Below are 9,947 nucleotides of genomic sequence, written 5' to 3'. Positions count from 1 at the left end.
TTTCTGATAACAATCAGCAAGAAGGAGAGTGTGGAAGCAGGAGAGAGGGACAAGTTAGGGCACAGAGAGTAATCCAACTTGGCAAAAGTCTGGGAAGGATGTGAGGCAGAAAAGGAAAAGAGCACATCATACCAGGGAGGCTCTTTTGTAGGTAGGTGAACTGAATTGCCATTAAAAAATATTTTTCTTCCTTTTTTGTCTCTAGATGTGTCCCGCATGGTTGTCTCCTCAGTCATTGTCCACAGGACTCGGAGAACCAGTAGGAAAAGTGGCACAGACTCAAGGCCTGGCTTTCTCTCCAACAGTGTGAAAAGGAGCGGGTACTTCCTGGGGCCTATCCCTGTGCTCCTCTAGTCGCCTGGATAGAGCCTCATGGGGTACCCACGTTGGGTTAAAATGGAACAAGGCACTTCATGAAATACTGAGCCTCCCACCACTGCAAACATTTAAGCCAAGGCCTGATGACAATCTGCCCCCAAGTACAGTGATAGGTGGTCCTGCATTGGATCAGAGTTTAGACTAGCCAGGGGTGGGCAAACTTTTTGACTCGAGGGCCACAGTGGGTTCTTAAACTGGACCGGAGGGCCAGAACAAAAGCATGGATGGAGTGTTTGTGTGAACTAATATAAATTCAAAGTAAACATCATTACATAAAAGGGTACGGTCTTTTTTTTTTTTTAGTTTTATTCATTTCAAACGGGCCGGATCCGGCCCGCGGGCCGTAGTTTGCTGGTAGACAATGATTTACTTTACATTAAAGTGTCCTTCTCATGTAAGATCAGAAGAAAACTAGTGGGGTCACTTCTAGAAGGAGCTTGCCTGCAGGTTTGGGGCTTGGGAGGACGTCGGCAAGAGAGAAGGAGGGGGCTTCGTCTTGTTGGGAGAAGTGAGAGCTGTAACTGTGGTGTGAGTGAGTTCACCGAGGGAAGGAGTGTGAAAAGACAGGGAAGAGAGCCAAAGGAAGAAACAGGAGGTGCTCCTGGGACGGTGGCTCCTGGGGATGTGCAGAAGCTCACAAAGGAGATGCTATTCTATGCGCTCAGGTCCACCAAGGACAGGGTGGTGGGTGGTGCTCAGAGAATCATTGTCTCACCTTTGAGAAAGCAGTTTCAAGAGAGTTGCGAGGAGAGACCAATGGAGAAGGTGAGGGAGAGTAAGGGAGGGGGGATGGCGAAGGTGACTGTAGTTTTCAGAATTTGGGTGGTTAAGAGCTGGGAGCAGAAGCCTGTGGAAGAAGTGGGTGAAGGAAAAGGGCTTTGGTTTCATTTTAGTAGAGAGTAACCATGATCCTTTTTAACGAGGAAGGAGGTACAATCAGGAGAGAAGAAGCCAACGAGGGTGGGCAGAGCGGTGATAGACTGTGGTTGGTGAGAAGCGCTGGGTGAAAGGTTGGCTTTGGCAAAGAGGACATTGCCATCCTTCGCAGAGTCCACAACATTGGAGAAGAGGAAGGTGAGGATTCAGAGAGATGGGCCGGCCAAGGCAAGATAACAAGATCCAGTGAGCTCAGTGAAATCGGAGATGAAGTTATTCCTAAGAGTGGAAAACAGAGAATGGCCAGGAGTCTTCAGACAAGAGATCTGGAGGCATTCGATAGCAGCAAATGAATTAAAGAATTACCAAGCGTCCATGGGGACACATGCAGACAATGGGTTTGTGGCTTTTCTTCACCGTGCTCTGCAGCAGGAAAGGAGGAGATGAAGTCAAGCCACGTTGGGTTCCCTGGGTAGGAGTCATCAAAAAGGAAGAGGTGAGTGAATTCACAAGGTGAGTGATGGGATTAGAAGCCAGGAGGAGGAAGACAGCACATTCAGGTGAGGAAGCAGGAAGGAATGTGTTTGTGATGGGCCACCTGTAGCAGGTGGATCTGAGGCTTCAGTAGTGACTTGAGGCTCTGTTCTCGATCCCAAGCTTCCACATGGCACAGGGGCCGGACACTCAGACTCTGTCGGTGGTGGGGACAGCATGGTCATGGAGGTGAGGTTTGGGGAGGATGAGAAGTAAGATGGCTGATGCCTGGGTGAACCAAGAGGATGGTCCACACTTTGCGGATCTCAGAACGATTTGGGGGAATCCAAGGTGGTCTGGAATTCCCAATAAGGCTGAAGCCAGAGAATATAGTCTCTTGAGATTCCTATTGTGGGGGTCATCTCCGAGTTTCAAACTTGCAAACACAGAACCGCCTGGCAGTTGCGATGCCACATGAAAGCTGAAGCCATACCTCCCCCTTGGTCCCTCCGGCCAGCCGGGCACCTCAGATGAGAGCTGCACCCAGGGCTGCACCATCTGCTGTTGGCTCACCTGCTGCTACACCCTAGCAGCCAGATCTGATGGCCCAGATGGCAACCACTGCAGCTGGTGTGGCTGTGGGCTCTGCTGTCGGGCCCACACTAGTTCATGCCATTGCTGGGGCTTCCGTGAGGAAGTAATGCTGAGTCCTCCAGGCCTCAGGGAACTCAGCCGGCTAACCAGCAGCAGCAGCAACAACAGGCTAGGTGGTCACCACGAGATGAAACAGTATTTGGCATGTGCCCAGAACCAGGGAGACCTCAGCGAAGTGCTGAAACAGTGTGATTCTACAAATAGATTAGCCTAATCAAGAAGTTAAGATTGAAGACATGGGAAATCATCTCTCATGATCAACTTCATTTAGTATAAAAATATAATTCATAGGGAAAGTATAAAAGTACCAGTTAAAACTCTCCTCTAGCATTATTACTAGTAGTTTCCTTGCCTCAGAATTGCAATGGACCCGGCCAGTGTTGCTCAGTGATTGAGCATCGACCCATGAACCAAGAGGTCACTGTCTTGATTCCTGGTTGGTGCACATGCCCAGGTTGTGGGCTCGATCTCCAGCAGAGGGCATGCAGGAGGCAGCTGTAGATGTTTCTCTCATCAATGTTTTTATCTCTCCTTTTCGCTCTCTCTAAAAACCAATAAAACATTTTTAAAATTGATTTCAGAGAGGGAAGGGAGAGGGAGAGAGAAACAGCCTATCTAATAAAAGAGTAATATGCAAATTAACTATCACTCTGTGACAAAGATGGCGGTGCCCATAGTGGCGGGGGAGAGAGGGGGACGCTGGAGGCGTTGCCCTGGCGATGCAAGCCCAGCATTCTGCACCCCAGCCACGTGGAGGGAGGGGCCAGGGGCCCAGCATCCCATGCTCTGGCCGTGTGGAGGGAGGGGCCTCTGGCCAGAGACCAGGGTGTGGGACGCTGGCATCATTGCAGGCTGGGCTGAGGGACGCCCCCCCCCCCCCCGCCATGCATGAATTTTGTGCACCAGGCCTTTAGTCAATGATAAGAGAGAATCATTGATCGGCTGCTTCCTGCACACCCCACACTGGGAATTGAGTCTGCAACCCGGACATGTGCCCTGACCAGGAATCAAGCCATGACCTCCTGATTCGTAACTTGATACTCAACCACTGAGCCATTCTAGCTGGGCAAAACGTTAAAAAAAAGTATTGCAATGGAAGAAGGTGTTTTGACTGTATAGAAGTTTACTGAGATGGTATTGAGTTTGGGGCTGGACAAGTGTTTGTGAGGTCTCCTTAAATCAGCTTTTGTGATGTTACTTACTATGAATCAATCAGAATAAAGTGATTTTCTTTAGAAAAAAAATTCTACTGTGACTATTTATACTGCCATGCTGCTGTGGTTGGAGGAACACAGAAAACAGTAACTACTTCATAGAACTGCGTAAGAGTCAGATTTGATAATACAGGTGAGCCATTCACATGGTGCCTGCTGGGCACTTGGTCCCTTCACCCAGGCACTCAGCTTCATGCTAGGTTTTGTAGAGAAACAAAAGAAATGACACATGAGTGCTGTTTACAAGGAGCTCGTGTTCTAGTTGGGAGAGAGAGCAAAGGTGTGCCACACAGGCCTACCCCACATGGCAGTGGTGCCCAACTGCCCGCCTGTATACTCGGCCCCTCTCTGATTGACACATGCCAACCCTGGTACAACTTAGGCACAGTTGTGGATACAAGAATTCAGTGGAGGGAGTTGGATTGGCTTCAGTAATTCCAACGGCTTCAGGAAGGTCCCATTTGAGGTGGGTCGTGAAATAGGGAGGTAGGACTTCGAAGGCTCACAGCTGGAGAATTAGGATAGGTCAAGACACAGTTTGTTTTAATGCATCTGGAATGTATGTAATACTAATAATGAAAATAATATGAATAGTGATGATGATAGACACATAACGAGAGTTTCCAAGGTGTCAGAGAATGTGCTAAGCGCTCAACGTGAATCATCTCACCTCACAGCAATCCTAGGAGATAAATCATTAGAGTCCTTTTGGCTGCAAGTCACAGAAACCTCAACTCAGTTCAGAGATAAGGATTCTCTTGGCTCATGTAGCTGGATATTTGGACGTAGGGTGGGCTGCGGGCAGGGTTTTGTCATAGTCTGGCTCCATCTCCCATTTCTCAGTGTACTTCCTAGTACTGCCCTCCCCACGCATCAGCTTCATTTCCCCTCAGACAGGAAGGCAGCACATCCTCTACCCTCCTGGGGAGAGGGAGGCGGCATCCCATGGTTTTCTACCAAGAGGCAAGGAGCTTCTTTTCTAGAAGCCACAGCAACTTTTCCCTGGAGTCTTGCTGGCATTAGTCGTGACTGTTCTTAAACCAGCTGTCAGCAGTGGTGATGGAACGAGTATTAGCTCAGAGCATGGCCCTCTGGCTTCATCCCCGATGGCCCAGCACTGCCGGTCTGGGATGGGCCCAAGACGGGCATTTCTAGCAAGTTCCCAGGTGATGCTGCTGCTGATCCTGCAACTACTGTTGACACATGCTGGTCACACTCATCTGCTGGCATGGCACAGAGGTCAAGCTAAATGCCTTCCATGGCCATCATCACCTCTGCTGTGCACACGAGGAGACTGGGGCTGAGAGGGTGCAAGCATCAAAGGTCACATTGCCTGTGTTCCAACCCCAGCAGCCTCAAGGGAAAGCATGTGAGCTTCACCGCTAAGTGGAGGCCCTTCTAACCGCAGTCAGCCTCAGCAGTAGGTGTGAGAGGGGCTAGACAGGCTGCAATTATACTCCGGAGGGTTTTCAAAGCCAGACAAAGGAGCTTAAAGCTGAAACCATGGGCAATAGGGAGCCATCACAGGTTCCTGAGGGGAAGTGTTTTATAAAGATTGGTCCAGAGGTAAAACTTTTATTTATTTTTGATACGCAGTGCAATTAATAGTTATGTCAAAAGTCTTTTTTTGTCCCCGAATTACAATGAAAGTTGACTTTATTCTCTTTTATATTTTATTTAAAGTCAGATTGAGAGCTGACTATAAAGTAAAAAATTTCCCCTCTGTGTGAGTTAAGATTCACAACTGTAAGCAACAGAATTCAGCTCTAGCTGCTTTAAGCAGAAAGGGAACTTACTAGAAAGCATCCAGGCAACTCTCAGAATTACAGGGAGGGCTAGAGAACCAGAGTTTGAGGCTAAGCAGCCAGGAACCATGCCCAAAACCATGCTGTGGAAAACTGGAATCTCTGTAGTTGAACTAAGCACCAGACACCACTGGGCTAAGTGCTAGGGCAGGAACACAGACTTACTGAGATGGCCTCCCCTCCCCTCTTTCATGCCAGGAACATGGTCTGGTTGCTCCTGCCCTGCTGCCCATGGCACCAACGGGAGTGAGAGCCCCTCTGGCCTGGTGCCAACCTTACTTCCTTCAGACCCCATGTCCAGAGCATGAGCTTCCAATAGCGGAGTGAGAGTCCTCTGCTCAGCCCAGCTGCAAGGGAGGCGGGAACGGAGAGAGAAGGACATCTTCAGCTTCTGCTGTGGAAATCCGACTGACTCCTATTCCGACTAATAAGAAGGTGTTATGGGCTGAATTGCAACCCCCCAGCCCCCAAAGCCCTAACCCCCGGTGCTTTAGAATGTGTCTACATTTGAAGATGGGGCCTTTAACGAGGTGAGTAAGTTAAAATGAGGCCATTAGGTGGACCTGATTCAATCTAACTGTTGTTCTTATAAGGAAGAGGGACGTTGGACACAAAGAGAGACACGAGGCATGCACGCACAGAGGAAAGACCATGAGAGGGCACAGTGAGCACGCAGCCATCTGCACATCGCCCCTATGGCATGTGTGTGTGCGTGTGTGTGTGTGTGTGTGTGTGTGTGTGTGACACTTTGATCTTGGACTTTCAGCCTCCAGAATTGTGAGGCAATAAGTGTCTGTTGTTTTAGCCCCAGTCTGTGCTATTGTTTATGGCAGTCAAGCTGACTCATGCAGAGGGGAAGTGCCCGACCAGGGAAAGGGCTGGGATATTGGAGAGTTGAAATGGGTCGCAATAGCACCCCATGCTCTCCCACCCCAACGCGTCTGAGGCTGAAGGAGGATCTTCAGGAAGAAAGACTGGGAGGATGAGGAAGGACATTGTTTTAAATAGGAGCACGTTTGAGGGCCCCTGCAGACGACCCCCCTATGCACCTTTAATCTGCATGGAGAAGCCTGGGAGTCCTGCGCCTGTGTATTCTCGGGGAAACTCCAAATCTGGAAGGACCCAATCGGATTTGGCAAGCACACGTGCCCCTGGCATCCGAAATTCACAAAATTCACAAGCTCCACGGTGCACACCCGAGGGCCTGGGCTCCTTCCAAGGACACGAGGCCCCTGGTGCCTGGGCTGCCTTGCCAGCTGTGTAGCTCCCTGGGAGAGCCGGCAGAACCTGTGCTTTGGCTCAGGGGACCTGCTTTCTGAGCTGAGGTTTGTGGCCTGTGGCTTTTGTGTTTCCCTCATTTGCCTGGCTGTCATCCTCACCTCGCCTTCTTCTTTCATTTCCTTTTTACAAGTAGGTACCACCTCTTGCTTATATTCAGCCACAAACAAAGAGCTGGGGGACCAAGGAGAGGAGCACAGAGTGGCAATGCAACACCCCCCACCCCTCCCTGTGAGGGACCAGAGATTCAATGGGAGCTGCGTGTGGTCCAGCATCGTGAGCGGGGAAGTCGACAGAATAGAATCTAATTTCCTCTGTTCGGCCTTTGGACTCCACCTGGTAACACCAGAAGAGCCTTTGGCTGCTGAAGTCCTTTCTAAGCTGCAACCTAGCTACACAGAGGCAACTGGAATATTCCACCAGCTAGTGGAACCAAGGGAAGGAGAGAGATGGTGGTGGGAGGTGGGTCAGAGTGGACTCGGGGTGTCGCCCAACAATAAAAATGTGTATGCTGCCCCCATGCTTATATCTATCTGGCCTCCTAAGGTCTGACTTCCAGGACCTTCAGAGCAACTGCCCTGGAGTCCTGCATCACAAATCATTGTGCTTTGTCCCAACAGATAGGCTGGGTCTAATTGTCCTGTCTCTGCCTCACACATGCTGTGTGACCTTTAGTGAAGCATCTGATGTCTCTGGGCTGTTTCCCTCTGTGAAATGGGGTTGATAGCATTGACCTGTCCCAGAGAGTGAGCACAGGAGGCGTCGCTAATAAAACTTGTCATAAAAGTCTTTGTTCTTCCAAGGCTCCTGGATCTAGAAAAGAGAGGATCTGGAGGCTGTGACAGCGGCCCGGGGAGGTAGGGGCTGCTCTGAGCGTGGGGGCTGGCTCTGAGCAGCACAGCAGAGAATGGGGTCTGATAGCAGCAGCAGGCTGTGCAAGGCCTCACAGTGGACCAGCGGGAGGGCAAGGCAGCTTGGCCTCTGATGTCTGGGCCTTGCCATTGACCCACTCAGGACATCTGCAGCAACTCACAGAAGTGACAGCAGCTTCTTCCAGTTTCTGCCTGTCAAGTCCAAGAGTCTTTCCAGCAGTGCTCAGGTGGAAGTTGTATGCAAATCACGAAAGAAAGCCCGAACTTGGCTGGGAGTTTGTCTTTGTGCAGAGAACAATGGTCAGAGAAAGAGTGCTGCGTCCTGCGGTGTTCAGACTGCGTGGACACAGTTCCCCGCGGAGGGCCAGCCTGCCCAGAGCTGTGTGTGTGGGTGCATACATGTGTGAATGTATTGTGTATATGTGTACCATACAGATGTCTGTGTACATGCATATGGATTGGATATGTGTGCCTGTGTACATGTGTATGTGCAGAAATATGTATCTTTGTGTGTGTACATGGATCTGTGCATGTACATGTGCATATACACATGCATCTGTACAGTGTGTGTGCATGCATGGATGTGAGTACACATGTGTTATCCATATGTGCATATAGAGGTGCATATTGTGTGTGCATGTATATTGTGTGTCTGTGTATGTTATGTACACTGGTGTGTGCAAGTGTACATGTATAAAATGCATGCATACACATGTGCATATATGTCAGTATGCATGCATGTGCATGTGTATACTAGTATGAATATGTATTTGTGACATGTACATGGCAGCAATTTTCAGCTGGTATGCCACAAAAAACTTTAAAACATGCAATACCTGCCTTGGCCAGTATGCTCAGTGATTAGAGCACTGGCCTGTGCACTAAAGGGTCATGGGTTATATTCTGGGTCAAGGGCATGTATCTGAGTTGCAGGTTCCATCCCTGTGCCCAAACCTGGATGCATAAAGGAGGTAACCAATCAATGTGTCTCTCTCACATTGATGGTTTTTTTTCCCTCTCTCTCTTTCACTTTCTTCTTCCTTCCCTTCTACTTTCTCTAAAAAATCAATGGAAAAAATATCCTCAGGTGAGGATTAACAGCAAAAACAAAAAGATAGCAGCCAACACAACCAAAATTATACCTATTTTTTGTCAGATCAGCAAAAAACATAGTATATTTTTTTGGTGAATAGCAGAATTTTAGTAATTAGTTTATGTGTGCCGTGACATGAAAAGGTTGAAAACCGCTGGTCTAAGGGGCTGGTTGTAGGGCATGCGCATGTCCACAAACCTGACCGCAGGCCTTCGCAGCATTGTGCTGGTGTCAAAGAAGCAACCACACTCAGGCCCAGCAAACACCACCGACACTGCACTGAGGGGCCGTGGGCGGCAAGGCTTGGATGTGAATAGGGGCTGCCATGGCGGGTCGGAGCGCTGTGGTTGCTGGAAAGTTCCTGGCCAGCCGTTCTGTCTTCATAAGCCAAAAGCTGTACACGCCAGCCAGTGTTTTATGTTTAAAATCTGAGAAATGCTGTGAATGTGCCAGAACCATTTTGGTTTGTATTTTGTGTTTTTGACAATTAGAAAAGTCTCTTGAGTTTCATCTTATCAAGATGTTGTTTTAAAAATATATTTTTCAGAGCAGCTCTCTGAATCTCCTCTTACGTTGCCTTCCTTGTGATATTTCCTCATATTAATAATTACGATGCAGTGGGCGAAGCCCAGGACTGAGAGCTGGCGCCTCAGGGACTCAGTCTCTGCGCCAGACAGTTGTATGGGATCCCAGCAGCTCCCCAGAGCTGTTCGGCCATTGGGAGGTTACTGGGCCATGCTAAGTCTCAGTGTTCTCACCTCTGAAACGGGTCTGCTAGTAGTAACAGCCTCATAGGATTGCTGTAAGGATTAAGTGAGACATTGCCAAGCTTCCCGATCTGTGTGCCAATGTGCAGTTTGCTGGGAGGTGCCAGCCACCAGCCTTAGGTCACGAGCAGTACCTGGGGGGCTGGCAACATAACGGTGAGCATCACGCGCGGTTCCAGGGACACCTGTGAAAGGGTGAAATTCTGAATCGCTATTTCAGACATAAAACGACATGGTTAAGAAAGCAAGCTGGAGTTTTTCATGAAACGTTTGAAAGTTCTTTACAAATCAAGATTGGAGACCTACGCTTTTCCTTTTCCTTCTATTTTTATCTTAAATACAGAATGTAAACTGAGTGTAACGGATGGTTTCAGATGGCACGCTGGAGGGGTGTAGCTTACCCAGCCCCCTCCCCACCTCCGTGGGCCATGTCTGAAGTACTGTTTTCCTTGAGCACCACCACGTGCAGCTGCTGGGAAGCCCTGAGCACCATGTGCAGAGCTTCCTGACAGAGCGAGCCGTCCGTGTTGGTTATG

General features: G+C 49.2%; 1 pseudogene; it reads right to left on the bottom strand.

Moving 5' to 3' along the window:
* Positions 1-203: 203 nt before the first annotated feature.
* LOC139011867 (small nucleolar RNA SNORA73 family) lies at positions 204-390 on the bottom strand (annotated as a pseudogene).
* Positions 391-9,947: the final 9,557 nt, after the last annotated feature.

Source organism: Myotis yumanensis, unplaced genomic scaffold (assembly GCF_028538775.1).
Source record: "Myotis yumanensis isolate MYYU_CA2020_CCGP unplaced genomic scaffold, mMyoYum1.0.hap1 SCAF_5, whole genome shotgun sequence".
Classification (NCBI taxonomy): Eukaryota; Metazoa; Chordata; class Mammalia; order Chiroptera; family Vespertilionidae; genus Myotis; species Myotis yumanensis.
Note: the sequence above shows the minus strand (reverse complement) of the source record. Positions and strands in the feature narration are given on the sequence as shown.